Raw genomic sequence first — 23,697 nt, 5'->3', positions numbered from 1 at the left:
TCCTTTGGGGGTTGTGTTCCCTACTGTTTCAGCAGCAGTGCCCCGTTTGCAGTCTGGGAGGAAGAGTGTGGGGTGGGGGGTTTCACCCCTACCATGTGCAGCCTGGCTCGGGCGGCAGGAGGGCTTAGCAGGTTCATGTCCCTTTGCTCCCTTGGGGGAGTGATGGGCCATTCAGCATCTCCCTCACCAGCTCTGTTGCCTGCTTTGGATCCTGCCCAGCAAAAGCATCTCCCTCCCTCCACTGCCTGCAGGAGCAACCCAGGGGTTGCTGCTACCTGCAACATGGGGTAATGAGGACATCCCATAAATGCAACATTTCCTCCTTTCTGGCATCCAAGAGCACTAGACTTTTCAGCAGTGGATCCCAGTTGCAAGCAGATCAGGTTGTCTGCTATGATGCCCAGGTCTCTTCCAGCAGGGGGTATATGGCCACATTTTTGCTTCTGCACATCTGCCTTTACATTTGGCCCTCATCTGCTTTCAATCTGCCTGCCCCCATCTTATCAAACAAGACCTTTGCTCCATACCATTGATCTCAGCCCCTTTCTTAGATGCTGATCTGGTAGCCCTTGTGTTGTCACCAGAATTTTCTAATTATTTTTTTTTTCCCCAGGACATAGAGAAAATGTGAAAATCTGTGCTGAGGAACCATTCCCTGTGGAACCTGACCAGGAACACACCCATCTGGCAATGATCCCGTGTTTAGAGTTACGCTTTGAGACCTACGTTAGCCAGTTTTTAATCCCTTTAATGTGTGCCATGTTTGGTACACCAGTTTCTTAATCAAAGTATCATACAGTACCCAGGCAGTTGCCTTGAGGAAAATCTAAGTAAAATTACATCAGCACTCTTCTCCTTATTAACCACGCTTGTGCTCTTATCAGAAAATACATCAAATTAATTTGACAAGATCTATTTTTCATAAACCCAAGTTGATTGGCAGCAATTATATTACCTTCCTTTGATTCCATAATAAACAAATCTCATAGGAGCTATTCCATTATTTTTTTTCTGGGATTAATGGCAGGCTGGCAATCTAGAACCCGTGTTGTCCTGTCTCCTCTTTTAAAACACCGGCAGAATGTTCATTTTCTTCTGGTCCTCTCGAACTTCCCTGGGGTTCAAAGACTTTTGAATAGGCTCCAATCCCTTCTTGGCCAACTCTTTAAAAACTCCTGGATGTAAATGATCTAAATCTGCAGATTTATTAATGGCTAGCTGTGGGAGATGCTGATTACCATCTCCCTTGCTTATGGTTAGAGCCACACTTATGGTAAGTGTGATCATCAGCAGTGTGTGGTAGAAGTAGCTTGTGCAGCTTTTTCTCAACATGCAGAACTGAAGTATTTATTGGACACACAGTGCTTTTCTTGGTTATTATCCGTGGTTCCACCATTCCCCTAGAGTAACGAATTAATGCTCTCGTCAGGGTTTCTTTTGTTGCTCGTACAAGAAAAGCACCTTCTCTTCAACCTTGACTCTGCTGACTATAAATATTTCTTCAAGTCCTTTACTTGCCTTATTGATTTTCTCCACTCCTGAGCTCTAGTTAGGACAAAAATGTCTTTCTTTCTCCACACATTACACTGCTTTTATTTTAATACAACAATTCACTGTTTTATTCCTTATCTTAAATACCTACTTTTACTTTCCTTCTTAATCTGGCTTAAAGAAAAGCTAGTATGGTCTCTCTGCTTGTTGATAAGGATTGTAGATTTTAAATCGGTAAGTAGAAAGACTCTTGAATAGTTCACATATTGACTCATGCAAAGGCTCTCCTATTGAAGCTACTGCTATTTGACCATTTGAATCTGTTCCTCCTTTGCTGTAAGATGAGGCCCGTAAGGAATTCCTCTCCTTGGGATGCTACACATGATGTACAAACTTACCATCCTTGTTAAAGGGATTTCTCTGGTGTGCGGTCCAGCCTACATCGCTCAGGTCGCAGCTTCCACGTGCATGGATCCAGCCTCCCCTACAGAGCAGGAAGGTGCTTGAGGACATGGTTGTCTTGTTCTTTGTAGAATCCTGGTGGTCATCAGTTCACGCCAGCTTCTGGTCTGCACTTCCTTCTTGTGCGGTTGTGAAGGTTTCCTGTTTTCTTCCCTTTCATGCCTCACCAGCAGACATCATCACTGTGGTGACAGGCAGTTACGCTGCCATTACGCACACACTCAGAGCTGCCTCTCACATCTGGAGGAAATACTTGCCAGAGACCTGGGCAATCAAACCAGGCTTCTTAGCACTGGACCTCGTTCTGTAATTCTGTAGTGAAAGGTTTTGTGATTTTGTAGTTAAAGCAGTCTGGTTTGACCTCACAGCTGGCCCTGCTTTGAGCAGGAGGTTGGAGTGCAGGTCTGAAGTCCCTTTGTGCTGTAAGCCTGATGTCTTTGGTTAATCTCCTCACTTACAAATAGAAAACAGTATCTGAGAAACAAAATTTTCAATTTTGGCTAAATTTCAAAGTTCCGTCTTCTAATTAAAATACGTTTCCTGGTAGGCTTCAGTTCCAGACTCAGGTACCTGCATTTAGAAGTCTACACCATGTAAGCTGGTGCCTGAGATATCCCAATAATCAATAAAGATCTGGTCACTGGAGCCCACAGCAATACAGCCAACAAAGTCTGTGGGTGAGATGCACAGGGATCTCTGGGATCTGCTGCTGAAAGGCTCAGCTGAGCTGCTCACATGGTGGATGCATGGTGCCATGTGGGATTGCAGATCCCTGAGCAGGGTGGACAAATGTGGCACAAGAGCTTTGGGAACTCCAGGGCCCTTTGCAGCCATAGCCTGAGGGCATCTCACTTGGCATGAGGCACCACAGAATGGACTGCAGTGGGAGCCCTGACACCCAGCGTCCATGGAGACAGTCTGCACGTGGGTGTCTGAGTCTGGAGATGACTCTCTGGAATTTTAATTCATAAACACACAAAAGCCATTGATGAACTCCTGGAATCTGTTGCTAGGGAAGGTTGTTGAGGCAGATAGTATCATTAGGTTCAAAAAAGGGCTAGACAAATTTGTGGACAACAGGTCCACCCATAGATAGGTATAGGAGCAGGCAGAGGTGTACCCTCCAGCATTCCTGTGTGATGGTTTTGGATGCTGGGGCAACATGAGGGCAATGACCACAGAAAGTGGCCTCCATGGAGAGCGTCTCCTATTGCTGTGGTCACTGCCAGGTTACTGAGCTACACAAACTGCATGTCTGACTCAGTAAAGCATTTTTTGCACTCTCATTTTCTTATGACATTGCTTAATATGAAAATGCAGTTTTTCATTTGAGATTACTGTGACATATGTCTTTTGCCTCTCTAACTTTTTGATTCCCAGCAAGATTTTCAAGAATTGCTTTACCTATGTCTCTGAACAGCTCTGCAGGTGCCTGCAGCACCCTGAGCCCACTGAGGACCTCTCCCCAGCCCTCCCACAGTCTTTGGCTTGAAGCCTCGCTGAGTTACAGACTCCTACCTAGGCACCCTGTTCTTTTGGGGGTCTAAAGCTGTGACTGGCTTGGACGGTCCCTTCCTCTCCGTGGGAGGTTACTGGCTCCGCAGAGGGATGCCTTACCAGGACTCTGATCTTGCTCCTGAGCCAACACATTTTATAACCCGTTTTTCTTAGTGTAACTGACATTGGCAGCAGTTTATGTCAATATGTTGGGCCAATCCCCCAAGACTCCAGATAAGAGGCAAACACTACACTCTTCTGCTGCCTACAGCATTGAAAGAGAGGCCAGACTGGATCTAATCTTTCTGTTTGCATTATAAGCATGCCTAGAGGCCTTGCTGTGCTAGGTTCTACATGTCGACCTAATGAGAGACGGTTCCTGCCTTGAGTACCTGGCAGCCAAAATGGGTGAGGGAGATGGAAAACATGAATGGAGCAAAAAGCACAGAAAGCATCTTACCCAGGGTCACTTGGTGGTGGCCAGCAGAATACTTGTGTCCCCTGATGACCTGTTAGGGTTCTAGGACTTTTATATAGCATATGCTTGTTGATGGGACAAAACTGGGGAAGAGGAGGTGTTCAGGTAGCTTTGGGCTTGGTCAGCAGTGTGTCCTCACAGACACTATGAGAGAGCACCCTGGCACCCTAGTCGCAGCACTCCCCAGCTAGGGAACCCCAGTGCTCTCGTAACTTGGCAGAATGAATTAAGAATGGTCAGCATGGACCATTATGAACGGTCAGCAGCAAATTTGACCTTGACACTGCTCTTGAGAGTGCTAGGAACACCTCAGGGGAATGCATGGCTTAATTAGCTAAATAAGGCCCTGGGACCTGGGTGTTGAAAGCGGTTATTTAATTGCGCTCATTTCTCTCACTTCATATCTCCTCACCATGCATGCCCCACCTGCTTTAGTCATTGTGAGCTAACCAGCAGAGATGGACATTTCCCAGTCACCAAGGCGAGCGGGTGGGAATGGGATCAGAAAGGGCAATGAACTTTTCAGAGCTGCACCCTCTTTTCAAGTCTAACCAAGCTGTGGCGACATGGGGTGTAACTTAATAGTTTGGTGGTTGGGTTTTTTTTCCTGAATAATTGCTCTTACTGAAAAATCTAATGGGAGGTGATTGCTGTAAAGAGCAGTCAGCTGGAAGTCACGCTGGAAGGATGCCGTGGTGCACCCAGCCTTGCAGAGAAGTTTGCAGGCTGGATGCAGGAGGCATGATCCCAGCTGGGACCCGAGTCCAGCAGAGGGCACTTGCTGAATGCAGCAGCCTCAGCACCCATTCCTGGGCCACAGTTTAATTACAAACCTTGGCATCCAGTGATCTCGTCGTCTAAAGTCTATGGTTATTCAGTGTATCAGTTTCATAAACTTGCCTGCCTGCCCTCTGTGACTCAATTAATAATAATTAAGTGATTCTTTAACAATGCTGGGTAGATTTCCAGCTATTTTTCAATATGCATTAATAATCCCTAATGTTGGTGAACTCCCAAAATTCCTGGGATCTGGGTTGCTGAAATATACTCACATTGATGGGTCTGATTCTCTGTTCCCTTGGGCAGTCATTTACTGGTATTTAAAATGCAAAGTAGGTGTAAGTGAGTGGAGAATGCTGATATTGGTAGTATTTTCTCTTAATGGTGCTCAGGTTTGTGAACCTGGTCCAACACCCCTTGGTGATACAGCAGCAGCAGCAGGCTTCAGTAGGCTTTGGAGGGCACTTGGCATGGCTGTGCAAGGTGAGAGGCAGCGAGGCACGGGATGTTATCCAAAACTCCTCCAAAGGCCTCAACCTGCTGACTCTGTGCAATTAAGCAAGTGTCTCCTGAGGACAGGCTGCTCTAGTGCTCTGTCCTGTCATGAGGGAAAATGTTCAGATGCAAAAGTTCCTGCAGGTAGCAGGGCCCATCTGTCTCCTGTCATGCCCAGAACCTAAGAGAACAGACATGCAGAACAAACCTTACAGGGGAATAGCCTTCAACTGATCTTTGCAAACTAGTCACATGGTTGCACTTGTTGGGCAATTGCAGACTCTGAGCCATAAGATTCAAGAATAAAACAATAAATTCCTAGACTTCTAAAACTGGGACGTAAGAACACAAATTATCATCTGGTCTGATCCCTGGCATCACACAAGACAAAGGGCTCCACCCAGTGATTCCAGAGGCAAGATTTAAATCCCAAGCCAAAATACATTTTGGAGAAAAAAAGGATGGCCTTGATTTAATGAATTTATCTCATTAGCTAGTAAATAAATTCTACTCCAGATTGACAGGGTATGCTGTATTTCTAGCCCCAGCTGAGTCATCTGTTTTATTCTAGATATCTGCTTTAGGATGGAGTGAATGCATCCATAGCTCCAACGACTCTGCTGGCGAAATCCACGCTGACCGTAAAGGCAGTTGAATGAGGTTAGCTCGGACAGACGTCCACCACATTTAGTCACATGAAAGCAATCCAGTATAGGAGCTTTATCTATTAGCTCCTAAAGCATTCAATGCTCGGTTCTGTTTGTTAGATTAAGGACACATCTGCTGTTAGAGAGCCTTGTACTATACAGCAATACCACATTTTGGAAGGCATCTACAGACCTCTCAGAAAGTTTGATGCCTATACACAAAAGCTGGCTGGATATTTGGCTTAGTTAGCCGTCTGTGCCCATCTATCAGCACCAAGGCTCAGCTCCTCAAAGGAAAAGGTGCATCCAACTTTTTCACTCAGATGGCAACCAACAGGCATGAGACGTGTAACTACTACTTTAGAAAAACTCACTATTTGGCAGTTAAAGTCAGCAGATGTTAGTCCCCTGAACTGTAGCTAAGCCATCTCTGAAGGCCTTATTGACTCGCTGTACTGATGAGCAACGGTGCAAAGCCCTAAAGGACTTATGAGTTATCTTCTTTGCAAAGAAAGTTGCAGCCCTCAGATGGCTGTGGTCCTGGAATCTGCTCCTTCAGCAGAGGAGGGCTATCAGCCTCTGCCAGAGTTGTAAAGAAGTCTTTAAGTTTTGGGACCAACGTTATCAGACTGCTCTTTAATTCAGGTTTGTTGTGTTCTCTGCAGGACAATTTACCCCTCCGAAGGTCCCAGAGCCAGGGGAACTAAAGATGAGGTTCAGCTGTCTGCCTTGGGATGAGAAAAATTGTGCTCCACTGATGGTACTAACCAGATTTCCATGGTCTGTAAAAGGAGTCCATGAGGACTACCTCAGAACCAGATGGCTTTATCTCATGTGTTCACACATCATCACCAGATGATACCTATATGACACCTTCTCCACCTTCTATATCAAAAGTCTTTTCTAAATTTCATAGAATCATCAAATGGTTTGGGTTGGAAGACCATCTCGTTCTAGCCCCCTGCCACAGGCAGGGCCCCCTTCCCCCAGCCCAGGTGACTCCAAGACCCATCCAGCCTGGCCTTGGGCACTGCCAGGGCTGGGGCATCATCTGCAGCTGCTCTGGGCAGCCTGTTCCAGTGCCTCACCGCCCTCACAGTAAGGAATTTCTTCCTGATATATAACCTACATCTGCCCTCTTTCAGTTTAAAAACATTTCCCCTTGTCCTGTTGTTATAGACCCTTGCAAAAAGTCTGTCCTCAGAGGATTTGTGGATCCTCTCTTAAGGCTGAAGTTCTCAACTGAAGGAGTACTCCCCTCCCCTCATCTTTCTCCATGGATGGAAATTATCCAAGAGACCATGTGTAGAACAGGTTGAAAAAATAGGTCTGACTTCCTTTGGGAAATGACAGTTGTGTGCTGAAAGGTCTCATTGGACTCTAATGGGGAGTCTCAGCTTCATGCCTGATAGTGGCATTTCTCCTGCTGTCATGAACAGACAGCTCCAACTTCTCCACAGTGCATCACAGCGTTGAGACAGCTTGCCCTCATTTCAGATTTCCTGGTGTCCCATCTGGTCCACCTGCTAACTGCTGGCTTTGAACCTGCGGTGACCCATCTGGCTTCCTGAACATCAGGTGAAAGGGGGAGCTTGGATCCAACGTGAGCCCTGTCGCAGGGACGGTGCGGATGTCACAGCTCAAGCCACACTGCGCCTTCAAGGTCACTTTTTGGCGTAGTTAAGAGACAATACAGCCACTGCCAGTGGGGCTCAGGAGTGAGCATCCCTGATGAGCCTTGTGTTTCTCCAGGATACTCTTCATTTGCTTGCACATCTAGCAAGACGTTGAACACTGATCTCTTCCATATTTAGCTTTCTAAGCTATTTGGGTCCGTGATGCCCCAAATGAGTTTACAATCTTCTGTGTCCCAGGCTCTTCAATGCATCTGTTCTTCAATGCCAAGAAACTGCGCGATGACCATGTGAAACACAATCAGAGGATCACTCCTCCTTGCCATCTCTTTAAATAATTTTTAGTAGTGCTTGGTGTAAATTTTATGGAAAATAGAGTCTTTCCACTCCACTTTCCACTGAGTGGGCTTTGAGTCAGGTCCAGAAGGATGGCTACATCCTGCTGGGAACCAGGAGAGCAAGGACTGGGGGGGTGTGCTTAAATGCACCTAATTTTAAAGAGAACATTTGTTTCTGCTCCCAATACTTTTTGTAATAGGCTGGAGGCCAGTCTGCTCCTGTAGCTCTGTTTGGAGGCTGCCCTCAGATGAAGATGTGGACTTAACATCTCTCTTTCCTTGTGCGTTTCTATTCTTTGTTTGCTGTGCTTTGAAGCTACACCTTAGCGCTCTGGGATCCAGCCAGACATTAGGAGGTGATGAATCAGCACCCAAACTAAAATCCAACAGGCCAGATGCTCAGCTGGCATGGAATGGCAGCTTCCTACTTAAGTCAGTGGAAATGGGCTGAGTTGTATCAGCTGAGGGATTGGCTGTAGGGGTTTTAGGTGAATTAGCCACTATTTTCTCAAGACATTAACAGGCTGAAGCAGGTAAATGATCCTTGGTATATGGTTCCTGGCTGCAGAGAACACCTTTCACCTTGATGTTAGGTTTTTAATACACCCAAGCCTTGGCTTTGCAGGCTAACACACTAAAGGGGATCTAAAGGAATCATCCTTCATTATCAGAGTCATCCCATTACTGAAATAGCTCCAATGATTCTTCACAATTACAATGCCTAATTTGCCCTCTGAGCAAAAATGATATTAACACCAGTGACGTGCTCAGCCCTTTTTCCACCTGCAAATGTTTTGGGTAATCATTGCAGGTGCTTCTTTATAAAATGAAGCAACTGCCTTTAAATATTTCTATTATTTTTATTAGATTCCACTGTTTTGCAAACCTCATTGGCTGCTAGCCAGTCCTCAAACTATTCCCCTGTCTTTTAGTGGCTTAATATTGAATAGGGTTCGCCTTGCCCTTAGACTGGATGTGTTCGTACAAGTGAACTGTCTGTTGATAAAAACAGATGTGCAAACCCCCAATTTCTTGCATGTTTGGTCCACATGAGTCCTGAAAAAAGACATATGCTCCCTAGCCGACAGCCTGATATCAGAGCTACTATATAAATGTGATGCTGTTTGTTGTAGAGTGCACTGTCTGGTTGCTTCTGCAGCAGGTTTAAAGGTGTGATTAGAGTTTGACTCTGTGGATGTCCTTGGTTGTCCTGTTTGCTTGACACTGACTTCATTGAAAGGTGGGATCAGGTGGAGGCAACTGGGCAAGTCCCAGAAGGGTGTGTTGCTTAGGGTCTGTCACCAAGTCTATACCAAAACTGCCACCAGCTCCTGTGAGAACTCGGTGTGAATCATTTCTGGAGGATTAGACACCAAAAACTATGTTAAGGAGTTTCATGACTCTTCCCCCTCCTCCTTCCCTCTTCTTTGCAGAGAAGCGTGACTACCTGGGGAAATTGCCTGGAATACCTTTAACAGAGCAACATTGGCGCGTCCTTTTTCTCACAGTGGCCACACTGCTTCCCTCTATATGTAACTCATCCCACCATTTCTGAAGCAAAGCTGCTTCCCTCCACAGCCACATCCTTTGGGGACAATGGAGCAGTCAAGAAAGCCCTAGAAACTACAGGTCTTACTGCCTGTGATGGATGTCTTTTCCTGGTTAATGGCTGGAGGGTGGGTGAGATGGACTTAGGGCTGGTTCTGTGGCCATTCTTATGCAAAACACAGCCCATGAGACTACAGAAGATTATCATGGCTCTATTTTCTACAGCAGACCAGGTATCTACATCCTTTGCTGAACTGTCTGCAAGTAGGTCCTATTCTCTTTCGGTCATCCAACCCTCTTCCAGTGTCACCAGTAGGATGAGATATGGTGTAAGGAAACCCCTCTGCCTCCCTTAGGGCTCAGGTGGCCTGGGGCTGACTTGCCAGACTGTCTCCAGCCCTGGTGTTGGGGCTCATGCCTGGCCCATCTGGCCCATCCCAAGTGAGGTGAGACAGCCATCGCCTCCCCTTGTTCTGCCAACACTTTCCCCCTTCACCCAGCTGCTAATTGCAGTTCACAAGGATGTGCTTGCTAACACCTTTCACCACCTTTACCTTCTTGCTGGGAAATTGAAGAACTTTATTGGCCCGGGAACAGACAGCCAGACTTCAAAAGAAATCCTGTTTGTTTTAGAGGAGGGAGACCCTGTTGGGAGCTTGGAAAGTGCATGCAGCATGTTGCTTGCAGATCCTGTACAGGTCTACCGGGATGTGGAGGGGACTTAATCTGTAGGGCTGCTAACCTCTTGGTGGATTTAGCTGAAAGTGGCCAGTGAGCTTAAATAGTTAATGGGGGGAAGGAGGGGGTGGATTGCGTGCTTTAAAATCACAGATAATGTCCTCCTAACAGCCAACATCTTTGGATGCATTTGGCCAGGTAGATAAAGCCAGAGGTGCAGGATGTGTTTGCTCTGACACCAGGTTTCTCAGCTATTGGAGTTTTTGCTGGGCAGGTGGAAGGTGGTGCACACAACTGCTGTTTTTGGTTCACTGGCTTCCAAAGTGTTCAGAGAACCAAAAAAATGTCAAAACCATTTTGCTTTGAGATGAACGGAATTCTGTATTTGACTCCAAAGTGATCTTTTTTTTTTTTTTTGGTATTGTTTCTAAGTTTAGTATTGTTTCTAAGCTCTCCATGGGTGATTTTAATTACTTAATATTTGTGGGATTATTTAAAGGCAAGAAATTAGAAGTGAAAAAAGAATCAAGTTTTGACTTTTTGAGATGTTCCCCTGTTTTCCCAAAAGCCTTTTGTTTAAATCAGCATGAGTTCTCCCACAAAACCATCTTAGATGAATCAAAACTGTGTTGTCTCACTGAGCACTTCTCCCCCTTCACAGAGGGTGGAACAGAGCCACAAAAGAAGCGGTTGCTTGATTGCTCACCATACCGAGGTATCAACCCACTCCTCACCACAACAGTGTCTGCATCTTCACACCTGCTTTTAGTGAAGAAGGATGGGTTATCTCCACTGCTCAAAGGGGAGGATGGGTGGTACACAGGGTTCACACAGGTTACCTGTCCTTCAGCTGGAAGCTGAGACCTCCTGTGAGGTCCAGGCTGAGTGGCAAGGCTCTTCGATCAGCTTTGCCTGTCCCTCTCTCAGCCCATGTGCCTTTGGCCTGGGATTGGTTTCCCTGAAATGGATGTTTTCTCCCCAGTACCCTGGATGTTATCTATAAAGGGGAGGAATCTTGGTATGTGAAATGGCTGGTGGGAATGAGGATTAACTGGGTATGAGCTCCTCACAGCCTCATTGAAATGAAGGTTGCACTTGCAGCTGGGAAGTGGGGCATGGGGATGGGCTCTGGTGAATGTGGGGTGTCTCTGAGGATGTGTGTTGGGGAGCGCTAAGCTGTGGGCACAGACCCAGGGCTGTTCCCATGGGATGTCAGCAGGGAACCCATCTTTACAGAGCCAGGGGCAGCCTCCCTCCAGCCGAGGGACTCTGCTTGCCACACTGGAGTTTTCTGCTGATAGCCCAGGACTTGGATTTTCTACAGCAGCTGGGTCAAAGGCATTTGGGCATCTGAAGCCCTTAGACTCCCCAAACAAAAAAAGCAATGAAAAAAAAAATATTAAAAATCAGCCTTGGATTTGTCCAAGTAGCACCTAATGGTGAAGGTAGTGCAAAATAGTAAAAAATAGTAACATTTCACTTTTCTCTGGCGTGACCCAAATGATATCCAGGGCCTGGACTCCAGATAACGGAGGTTTCAGCTTCACCTGCTGCTCGCCCTGGAGGAGCTTGGGATGATCATGGAAGAGCTTTTGGGCAGGTGGGTAACAGCAGCACAATTCATACCTTGACATCAGCCTGGGAACCACCTCATCGACATGGTCCGGAGCAGAGAGTCCCACCACTGGCAGCTCTCCTCCTTCCCCCCTCCCCACCCTGTAGCCCTTCAACAACGGCTCTTAGATTGATCTGCAGATACAGCTAGTAAATAATCCTCATTATACAAATGGGGAAAACAGAGGCACAGAGCAATGACATGATCTTCCTCTTGTTTTCCTGGGTGTAGGACCACCCCTATGACCAGCCATCACAAATCCTGTTTGGCTGGTCTAACTGCCAGCCTGTGTTGTGGGATGCCCGCAACACCTGTGAGATGCTACGCCCAGAGCCACCATTGCTCTAGGAGATGGATAACCTTTGTATTTAAAATATGATGAACACAGCTGGTTGACCAAAGCACCAAAGCCCTTCTCCAGTGGCAAGCACAGCTTTTTGTCCGTGTTGAAGAGGGGACAGCGTTAATGGCTGGTCGAATACACTAACTGCAGCTTGCTGCTTCTGGCTGGGCTAACCCAACAGCTGTCAGCAGCACCTGGAAATCCAGCTTTCTTCCCCACTTTACAGACACAACTTACACAATTCACAGTCCATCCCTAATTGAAAGCACTTTTTTTTTTTTTTTTTCTTCCTTCACAAGGTCAAAATGCCCATACAGAATTTCCATTTAAACCTAATCAGTTGCTACATGGGCCCATCGTTTTTGCTTGGAAATGCACAGGACATGTCCATACAGCTCTACAGCACTATACTCCTCCCTACACCCTCTCCAACCTCACTTCCCACCTTCCCCCCTCCCCAAACTATGACTCATCTTAAGGCAGAAGGTTAATTTAGGTTAATTATCTTCCTGGTTAGCAGTGCATACATGTCCTGAGCAGCAATAAAGGTTTGACACCCCTCCTGCTGCTGCAAATCAATTTTCTTCCTCATTTACTGTAAATGGAAATGAGCCAGGTTCTCTGGCATCAAAGTAAACATTTCTCTGCATGAAACTCAACTTGTGAACCTGGTAATTTCAGATTTGCTTATAACATGCGCATTTGCCAAGAATAAAGAAAAGCAGCTGTTTGATGTCTCCAAAAACTAGAATTAGCCCTGTAGATCAAACATCAGTTCGCCTGCTGCTTTAATAATGGAAGGATCCAGTTGCTTTAAGCACGAGGATATCATTACACTATGTACGGTGCTTACATATAAGCTAACCCCTAATTCCCCTACTTAACAGCTAATGCATATTATTGTTATTTACTCTTTGAGTTAGAGGCTCAACCATGATCCGAGTCCTGCGGTGTTAGGTGCTCTACAGACAAGCACGGAAGGAGAGTCCCTGCCCCGAAGACCTCGCAGTCTAAACAGACACAGAAGACAACAAAGGAAGTGTTCCTGCCCCAGGCAAGGGGAGCGTGCAGGGGCGTGCAAATACCCCTGAGCAAGTTTACAACAGAAGCAAGAATAAGACGCTTGTGGTTAGAGTCCTAATCTAGTCAGCTGCCGCTCCTGAAGGTGGATATCTTTAAAAGGGGGAAGTGAGTTCCCCTAACTTTAGCCCCTTGAAAATTAGGTTTTTCCTCTAAGCTGCTCATTCAGGCTGTCTCCGTAGTCAATGGAGACAGGTCAGTACCTTCAGAGGGTGATTCACTGCATCCTCCATAGGTGGGACCCTTTTCCCATGGACCACAAAGTCTGGGGCCATGTTAATTTGTCTGAAATGAGACTTCAGCGCCCTTTGAGGTGCCTTGAACTATCTACAACAACGAAAAACATTGGCAGCCATGGTGCATGTATCGGAGACCCTGCACTGGTGGGATGCCAGGAGGGATCCCAAGGCATCTCAAGTGAGCTGAGCCCTGGATGACCAGATAAGACTAAGCATTTCAGTAGAGGTGGTGAATCCTAAACCCAGTTCCCAATCCTAAGAGCAGGACTATAGGATATAGGGTATTTTTCCCTCAGGGGTAAGTGTACCTTTCCATGAAGTTCAGCTAGATGGTGACATGAGAAGGTACGAGAAGACTAGTGGTCTTGCTAATCAAAACTGAAACTGCTCACTAGAGGTATGAGTTCTGTTCAAAGACATTCTGTGCCACCTTGGCGTTGTCTTTTCTTCTGTATTGTGGGAATGATGATCCCTGCTTTCACCCCAGATGCTGACAAAAGTTTCTGCTCAGGGTTAACATGGTGCTTGGAGAACCTTGATGGAAAGAGGCTGCAGAAATGCGAAGTACAGCACCAACTAAATATTGCTGCTGTGTGATCATAGACTCAAGACACTGACTGCTTCAGCCTTGGTCTGAAGGGACAAATGTCCTTATCTTGATCTTCTTTCCCACCCATGCTAGTGCCAGGGTAAGATTTCTAATGTATTTCTCATCTGAGTGAATGTCTCCACATCTTAAATTAGCAGGACATGTCAAATGGCCAACTCTGTCTCTTCTAACCTCAGTTGTTCTATGAGTCTATGGCTGAAGACAGGAATTTTTAGAAGATGACTTGATCAAAACTGATCCTGGCATCATGAGACCAACACTTAAATTTCATAGTCAATGAGAAAAATTATTTATCATGATACATATTCAAACTTAGGAAGGAGGGACTGAAGCAATGAAAATGAAAATTTGCTTGAAAGGCTTCCAGATTTTTGTTGTTGTTCGTAAGCAGTAAATGGTAGCTGGCAAATATCACTAAGAAGGGTCACTGAAAATCTGATGGAGGCAAACCCTGGGCATTCTGATAGGCAACATGGTATTGGCTCTGTTTTCTCTGTTTTGAACAATCTGTAAGCCAAAGGTGAATTTTTTATCTGACTTGCTAACACACCAAACTTGGCCTTATTAATTTTTCTTTTATTCCCCCATGCAAGCTGATCTTTGATAGCACAAGAGCAGTAAGTTTCTGTCCCTTCTGTACCTGGACTTTACGTTGGGTCAGTCTGGTCTGGGTGGGTTTGGCAGCTTTCTGCAGGAACTGATGCTCCTCCCATCTTGTGGCCCACCAAGGATGCAATCTTCCTCTGCCACTCCTCAAGAGCTGTACAAGAAATACGTTCAATTTGGCTGGGCAGTGCCCCATGGAAGTGTTGCCTCCACTTAGGTTTCTTATGGAGTTCTGCCTAACCTGAGAGCGAAGGGGCAATTAAAATTAACTTTGTCCTGCAATGGAAAAACTGAAGACAAGAATTACTAGCATTTATATAGGACCGTTTTTATGGGCTGTGAACTGTCAGACTTCAAAACTGCTGCAGGAAAGCTGAACAGCTATATTTATAAAATCTTCATTTCACCCCATTTGCAAAGAAAAATCTCACATCCTTCTATATTTTTCTTCATCCCATTTACAAGATTAGTTGGAGGTTCTCAGAGATTGGGCCTGCAGCACTACCTCCTCCGACAAAGGATATGATTAGTAGACAAAGTGATGTCACAGCAACCAAATGTCTGAGAAGGGCAATTACTTACACAAATCTATAATTCATCACAGTGAATCATATTTCCTCTCTGACAGTGAGAAGCATGAAAACTCCTTTTCATGCTGTATTGCAGCAGCTCGAGGACTGTGATAAGAACAAGGCAATTAGGAACCTCCTCGAAGGGATGTTATATTTAAGGTAGAGTCGATCTTGCTTAGGGCGGAGAGATGGAGTAGATTTCTCAAAATTCCTTCCAGCAGGATTATATGTGCCTCTATCTATGTTTAGAGCTCCAAGGAGAGCACAAAAATGTAACCCTATAGTGTCTCTGGATTATTTAGGTCAGGAATTATGATATATGTGGTAGGTTTTCATAATTTTGTGCATAACTGATTTTTCTGGCTGCCCACACTGCAGCCCATACTGCTAGCTGGTTTGTTGGGTTTGAAAAAAAAAAAAAAAAAAGTGCAAAGGTGTTCATTTGGCTGATCAGCTTAATGAAACAGTGACCACTGTAGTAGAAGCTAATAGGAAAAGAGCAGCATTTCTACCCTGTCCTACGTCACACACAAACGCACAGAGTCATATACAATATCATCTCATTTCATTGCCTTCCTGATCTTTTCCTTGACTCTCCCATAGAACAAGAATAAATAAACACTCGGGTTGGGTTGTGATACCTCCTTACCTTGACTGGTCTCTGCATGTGACCTCTCCCTCTCTTTAGCCATAGTTTCTCCTGCTGGTGGTGATTCCCAGCCTTTTATGCAAATGGAACTGAGTCTTCTGTGTCCTGCCTGCACTGGTTTGTAAAATGCAAGAGTGGAGCGGATTTCTGTGCCATCTGGGCAATCGAAATAACCCTGCCTGAAGAAGAATAGGAGCCACAGAAGACTGCTATGCCAGGACCTCCATACTCAAAGCAAACCACTGGAGCTGAACAAGTGACTCTTTCATTGAAGGTAATAGTAGGGTTGTTTTTTTCTCATGGTGGGACACTTGCTTCCAGCTCATTCAACATGATCCTGGTGCTGAATTTGATGTTCACTCCACTGGTGGAATCTTTGCACCCAGCCAAAGTTTCCATTTCACTCAGGTTTCACTAAGCAATATCCCTGAAAGAGCTATAGGGGAGATAGTGCTGACATTTTTTTCAGTCCCTTGCTTGGTTTCTCCATCTGGTGCTCACCTTTGTAAACCTTTTGAAACCCCAAAATGAGAAATATTTCTGAGAAATTTTGTGTTGATAGTGGAGCACAACTGAGCAAGCGGATGATGGACGAAGGTACCACCACTGGCTAAGATGAACTACAGGTGACTGGAAGCTGAGAGGGCAGATATTTATATTCCCATTTTAAAGCTTTGTTTTTATAGTAACATCTCAGTCCTTAATGAAATGAAGTCTCCACTGTGCTCGTTTTAGTGCAGGAGCTTAAACTCCGCATTTGTGCATGGGTCAAGAGCTGTTCTTTGGTTGTGTGGTCAACTGGCACAACATGGCTTGCATCAATACTCACTTTCTTTTGAAAATGATGTGACTGCACCCAAACTGCCCTCCTCAGTCTCCTGAACTGAAGCAGTCACTGTACAGGGCTGATCAGTGCCAGGGGCTGTGCTAAAAATTCAGCTGATCATGGCTGAACGATCCTCAGATCCATGCCTTTTCTGGTTTGCTAGCTTGGCAGCTGAAGAGGGGCAGCTCCTACCTTACTTAAAGAGCTTGTGGTGAAGGTGATGGAGAGTGGGAGGAAGGAAATGAAATCACCCCTGAGCGTACCTGGCCCTGGAACACATAGATGTTCCATGAGTTGTCAGGGCATTGTTTTCAGGCTCACAAATGGCAATGTGCAGGTGACTATAATGAAAATTTGAAAAGAACTGCATATTTTGAGGGCATTGCACTTGCCTTGGGGTCTCAGAACTTCCAGCATGAGACTTCAACCAATTTCTTCTCCTCCAGAAAAGGCAGCAGCTTGAAGACTTCTAATGAAGCTGTTATAATCACAGGACTCAGGGAGCTGAGACCTGCTGAAAGAAAACGCTAGAAATCATAGAGTCTAAATTTATCTCCTTCTTGAACAACTGTGCAATAGTGCAATGGATCTCAAACTTTCTCACTCTGTCCCCTTCGTGTTGCAATCCCTGCTTCCACATTGCTGGATTTCTCGTCCTCTTTCTACAATGCCTGGGTTAGGATTTGCCTGCCCAAGCAGAACCATCTAAAATAAATCAGATAAGCTGCTCTCTAATGGTGCTTATTTTCCCCTGCTGACCCTGGGAGGATTCCTGTGTGAGCTGCTCGCATCTGAGGCGAGCTGAGATGAACCCCATCCCTGCTGCCTGCACTCTGCTGGCTTGTGCTAGCTTGAATATCAGACTTGTTCAGCTCTGTATGATTACATTATTCCCGAGCACCTGGAATCCACAGATCATCCTAGTTTTAGAAAATGAAATATATTCCTTAACTTGAGAAATTAAGAGCCTAGTTGGTAGGAGCAGATCTTCTCCCTTGGGTTATGCCATGTGAGGTCTGGTGGCACTGATGTCCCTTGTGCATGTGCAGCAAGTCAGCAGATGCAGCCCAGCAACCACCTTTGTTTGGTGTTTTTTTTTGGCTGAGAAGGCAAGTTTTGTTTCAGGATTACTTATGCAAACAGCTTGCTCTCTGCATGGCTATAAACACTAATTTGGAGACCCACACCAAGCCAAATAGTTGTTTATGAGATGTTTATGAGGTGGAGGCCAAAAAAGTGTTTATGAGGCAGTGGTAGTGCCAAAGTCAAATAGCAGCTCTAAGCGATGACTGGCGCAGGACCATCTCTTCAGGCTCAGCTATAGAGACTTTATTGAATTCATGGGTGCCTCTGATGAAGCGCTCTTTGCAATTAACCCAGCAGTAGAGTGGATGGGGAAGAAATGAAACCTCCCCGGGTTCTGGCAGCTGGGAGCAAAAGACTCTGTAAAGAAGATGACAAAAGTGGTGTGAGAAAGCGAGTGTGGTACTGAACCCTACAGAGACTCAATGGCCATGGTGTCCTTTGCTCCTCACTCTGCACAGCCTGAAAGCACCATTTCTTGACTGTCCTTATAGCTTGGACTCATGTGGGATCTGCAGTGTTGTTTCAGACCTTCCCTGCACCGAGACCTGAGGTCTTATCCTCTCGTAATTTGAGGCCTGCTATGGTTCCAACATTTATTTTTTAAATATGATGATTTGGGGCTGTTTACCTCCACAGGTATCGTATTCTTCATTGTCCTGTGGAGATCCCACAAAGTTCTTGGACACAAAAATAACATGACTGAGATCCATCAGAGGCTGTATGGGACAAATACTTGTTATCAATAGCTGCTTTTCATCACAAGCTTAGATGTTTTGGACAGACTCTTGTTTAACCTTTGTTCTTAAACCCTCCACTGAGTGAGAGTCCCTGCTCCCAGTTTTCAGCCTCCTCTTTTCCAGACCACCAAATCCCTTCTACACTTCCTTATGGCTCATTTTTTTCTAAGTACCTTACAATTTTCCTCTCTCTACTCTGAATCTTTTCCAGCTTGTCTACAGTTTCTTAAAGTTTCTTTGGGTGTCCAAAAATAGACCATTAACTCTGTCCACTTATACATGTGCTTTTCTCAGGAAACAATTTTTAGGTAAGGAACTCCTCTCTCTTCTACTATGACCTCCAGCCTTTGTAGCTGCCCACTGCCTTTGTATTCCCTGTGAGTATCTCACAAATTACATTAAAGGAGAATCACTTCAGAGGGAGTCCAGGGGATGGAGTATCTGCCCGTCCTTTACAAATCCAAACACCTGACTTGCCTGGATTTGTGGATCAGAGGTCTGAGATCTGCACTGTGGTCTTCAGGGCAGGTGAGATGCAAGTCTGGAAGGTCCCTGGTACAAACTGCTCCGGCTGGGATGCAGGTGGGGAATCCGACTGCTAAAAGGGGAACCTCATCCTGGTTTCCTGTGTAAGTTTTTGTGGCAGTGGTGAGGTCCCAGCTGGAGCAGGGAGCTTCCAAGAAGGAGCTGATAGGGGAATGACTATGTCCAAACATCCCCAAATTAGGAATGGTAGATCCTGGCACAGGCGCTGGAGGTGGTGGGTGGAAGGGGATTGATGGGGTGGATGAAGAAATGTCATTTCACAGCCCGAGGGGTTGCTCTGTCATCAGGAGAAGGCTGTAGGAGGCAGAAACCTGCCTGAGTCCTGGACAGAAATCCTGCTGCAAACTGGAGTGTCACCTGCTCCAGAGGCAGAGCCACTTCTCCCCTGCGTCCTCACTAGCACCGACCCTGTGCAGCGTGGCACTAAAAACAGGGTCACAACCCTACTGAAACAAAATACCCCACCAAACGCATGCCTATGGAGCAAATCACAGATCCTAGGAAAGGCATGTCATTTAATTCTGGAAGGGAGTCCGATATTTTAAGAAGAATATATGATAAAAATATAATTTTTTGTGAGAATCATCAGTTTAAAAATGAACTTAGGAAAGAAGAGCTACCAGCTACTGCTCTGTAATAACACTGCAGCTCATGCAATTGCAATAAGAAACTTCCTTTATATTACCTGAACATGCAGACATCAGCAGCATTGTATCACCCCCAGCTATTTAGATGCTGGATGTTTATTTACACAGTGAAAAGTGAAAAGCCACGTGGGAAGCTGTTTTGTCTCTAGTTAGTGAAACAGTGTGGCCTTCTTTAGAAGAAAAACATTACCAAGATAAACACAGCTGGTGCTGCAGCACAAGAACATGGGATGGGGAAAAAAAAAAGGCAAAGATGACGAGCCAGCATCTTCTCAACCCTTGGTTAGAGGATGTTGGAGTCGTCATTCACTCGAAGACACAAGAACAAAATCTTAATTGTTCCCTCCCACCACGCTAAGATTTGAAAGCCTTGATGTTGTGGTGGACATGGCCAGAAGCCCTCCAGCAGGTGGTGAGGTGGAGGATTTACTGCGCTGCAGGTACCTGGAGTGAGCAGGAGGCGTATGCGAGGCTGGTGCCTCCATCGCTACCCTGCCAGCTGCAGCCCATCTGCAATTACAGGCTCTGCATGCCCTTAATAAAACAGAGGTTGGCTCATTATTCACATAATCACCTGGAAAATGTATTTCTCAGGCTGCTTCTTTGCCGTATCAAAGCTGTGTTTCTATATCTCTCCCTTTTTGTCTGTCCCCCCCCCCCCCCCTTCTTGCCCCCGTGAAGTGACCAGGGATGGCTCACAGTGTAGCCCTTGCCTGTGATTAACTTGCTGACCTAGCAATTATTCACATCTGGATGGGCCTTTGTTCTACTTTGAAGTCTCTCAATGACTTCTCTTTCCCCCCACCTGTCTTCGTTTTCCCCTCTGTACCCCCCATCCCACCTCCTCCCTCTCCACCTTGTCTATTACTCCTCAGAAGTGCCAGTGGGCCCAAAATGAAATACAGGATGGACCAGAAATTCCTTCTTAATGGGCCCAGGTGAGCTTGGAGTGGGAAAGGGAAGGTTCAGACCTTGAAGATGACCTTTCCAAAGTGCTTAAGTCAATAACAGTGTGCAACCCACCCTATTCCCTTGTTTATAATTGCTGAGGTGGAGATGGACTGGAGGCTCTTTCTTCTCTCTGAGCCTGTGAGATCTTTTAATCTTAGCCACCCACCCCCCCCCCCCCAAAAAAAAAAAAAAAAAAAAGGAGAGGGAAAAAGGCAGAGAAAGTGCTGGGTGATGGAAGAGATAGAGCAATTGCTTCACTGCAGAGAGGCTGGGGAGCTGCAACTCCTTCTGAGTCCTTCTGTGGTGGGAGAAGTGCTGGTTGAGCAGCATCTCCTCTCACAAGTCTGCTTTTGTACGGCAGGAGCGGAGGAGGGGACACCTCCCTCTTACACATCCTTATATCCAGCTCGTGAAGCACATGCGCCAGCAACTGGTTAAGAAGAAAGATGAAGGGTTGTGGGGCTTGGGGGAGTGGGAAGTCCCTTTGCTTTGAGGAGATTAATTTTCAAGACAAAGTAAAACACAAGGTGATAGCCTTTCAAAATTGCCTTCCAGCCGTGACAGGCAATGGTTAGATTAATTAGATTAGAATGCTCTTTTATATTCGGCAGATGGGCTGGGACAAGGTGGGGTGGGGGGCTGGGAGAGAAGTATTTTTTTTTTTTCCCCCAGTACTGCTGTTTTCTAATGAACACAGGTGTTCTGGTGTGTGGCAAAGCCCAGTGGCCAGCAAAACTCCTCCCAAGGGCCTGAGTGGACTTTGGAAAGCAAAGCTGGAGCAAGGACTGCTGCAGAAGGTCATGGAGAGAAACTGTCCATGGTCCCAAAGGCAGCAGAAACAATAGATATGAAATGTAAGACGTGAGATGCAACATGACCAGGATGAGGGTTTTCTCCTTTTTGTAGAAGGTGTAGGTGAAATGATGGGAAAATACAGAGTTTTGGTACCCAACGAATGACATCTGAAGGAAGCTGTATCCGTTTCTAGCAGAGCATGAAAAGAGCTTCACTGAAAGCTTTATGTTTACGTGTTTTTTTAATGTCCACCTAACCTTCAGAACTCCTTTTTTCCAAGGCTTTCTGGACGTAAGGAGGAGAAGCAGTCTGCACTTTGCTCCTAAGGACATTGGAAACAGTGGGGGCAGAAAAATACACAGGTGGAAGATACATCTAGGATGGAGCAAGAAAAATGTGGGGTAAAGCCACAAATTAACAAATGTCTTACAAGGGAGACCTGTTGTTCCTGAAGCTTTGCTACTGAATAATTTTACCCGTCTTCAAGCATCAAAATTTTCCAAATATGCCAAATAAGACTCCTTACTTTCATGTCTAATTGATAGAAGTAGACATCTCTAAGGATGCTTCTCTAACATTTAGATGGGATGAAATACTTAGATTTGTTCCCCTTAACTGACTATGAATGAAGCCAATGCGACCAATTGTCACTATTAAATCCCAAACTACAGCAGAACAACCGCAGATATTTTTAATTCATTCCCAACTTCTGACAAATTGGAAGATGTTCTCCTTCAAAACGTGTTGTCCATGGAGCATGAGCTCTGACTTAATGAGGAATTTTGCTGATCTTGGGTGACCTTTCAAGATGTAGGCTGTCCATCGATGTTGCTATGGTGCTGTAAGGTCACGAGATAGTCTCCAGACTTGGTCCATGACACTCAGCATCCACGGTCTGAGTTTGGGCTCAGATTGCTTGCAATCATCTCTGCTGGTCCTTCCAGTGAGAGTAGTCAGGGCTGGTGGACACAGCATAATGTAAACCACTATGGAGATGCAGTTAGGCCACAGTTGTTCATAAATTATTTATGTGCAAATCAGAAAACAGCCAGACTTTGCATGGATGATGCTAGGCTAAAATGCTAAATAACTCAGCAAGTCAGAGCAATAAAAACAGCAACCTAATGCGAACATGGAACTTGAGATCCAAATAGCCCAAACAAGACTTGAGGCTTTAACTGAAATATTTGCATAGAGGAGGAGCTCTGAATATCAGTCAAGATATTTGTGACACTGAATGCACATGCAATGGCAAGTGTGAAAACAATTTGTGTAGCCAAACTAAAGGACATGTAATACAGTGGAGTAAAGCATGTTCTGTATTTTATGGGAAGTTAAAGGACAGAGTTGTTGGAGGGCTGTGTCCTACAGCTGGGTGTGTTGGAGGAGTGAACCTGGCTGGGTGAGCTAACCACAGGATAATGCTTTCTGGGTTAAGCCCTATGGAGCTGGAGGAACCTTGTGAAGAAAGACACTGATGGAAACACTTGCCACTTGAGTGGGAGCCTCTCTGAGGTGCAACGTAGATGTGTATGGACCATGTCTACCACTGCCTCTGCCTTATTGGTCTCTGACAAGGTGAAGGGACCTTTTAGAAATATCACCCTGGACTAGTTGTATGAAAAGTGTCCAACTTCCCAGAGATTCACGGTGTGCCTGCAGGCCACAGACTATTTTCTTCTCATTTCAGGCAGAGGAGGGGGAACTTTAGGAGTAACTCACAGCCAGAAGATGCATCCCAGGAGCGCTGTTGCTCCATGGTGGGCAGGCTGCAGTGGGGAGCAGCGAGTACCTGTGATGCAGCAATGCCAACCTCAACAGCCCCTCCTGGCTCCATCTCCAGTATGTTAGGATTGAGCCATGCTTGACCTGCTGCTGGGAGTCATTGCTTTTTGAAGGCCCTGGCTTGTTTGTCACCCACAGTACAGGTGGGAATAGGAGGTATATTGTGGTTCCTGCTCCTAAGCCAGTCCATCACTGTCACCTCTCCTGGCTCCCAGCCGGTCCCAGCCAGACCATGCTCTGGAGACAACATGAACACCATGTGGGCAATAGACCAAACATCTTCATCTTCCTTGCAGCTCCATTTGCCTGTCATTTTGCCCTGTCTTCATTGTAAGTATCACTATGGATGGACCTAGAAAGCTTTTCCTAGTGGTATAAGGGAATGTTTGACCATCATAATGTCCCATCTGCCTGCTTGCAGCCTCTGAATGAGATTCTTATTTGATTCTGTGTCCTGCTCAGGACCATATCCCTCATATACTGATGGCTTTATTGCATTGCTCTGAACTGAGGGGTTTAGGGAGTTGTGGAAAAGTGTGCAGAGGAAGGAAATAACAAGGCA

The 23,697-nt window shown here is 45.7% G+C and overlaps 1 protein-coding gene across 1 annotated transcript in view; it reads right to left on the bottom strand.

Moving 5' to 3' along the window:
• Positions 1-23,697, bottom strand: part of WNT3A (Wnt family member 3A) — a gene marked incomplete at its 5' end in the record, with an annotated part of 138,110 nt that overhangs the window by 10,382 nt on the left and 104,031 nt on the right. The window contains one exon of the mRNA XM_080387150.1: positions 25-23,697. This exon is cut by the window's right edge and continues 39,193 nt beyond it. The remainder of the gene's footprint in view (positions 1-24) is intronic.

Source organism: Falco punctatus, assembly GCF_963210335.1.
Source record: "Falco punctatus genome assembly, chromosome: 4".
NCBI classification, from domain to species: domain Eukaryota; kingdom Metazoa; phylum Chordata; class Aves; order Falconiformes; family Falconidae; genus Falco; species Falco punctatus.
The sequence above is the reverse complement of the archived record's forward strand: the minus strand, read 5'-3'. Positions and strand labels throughout refer to the sequence as shown.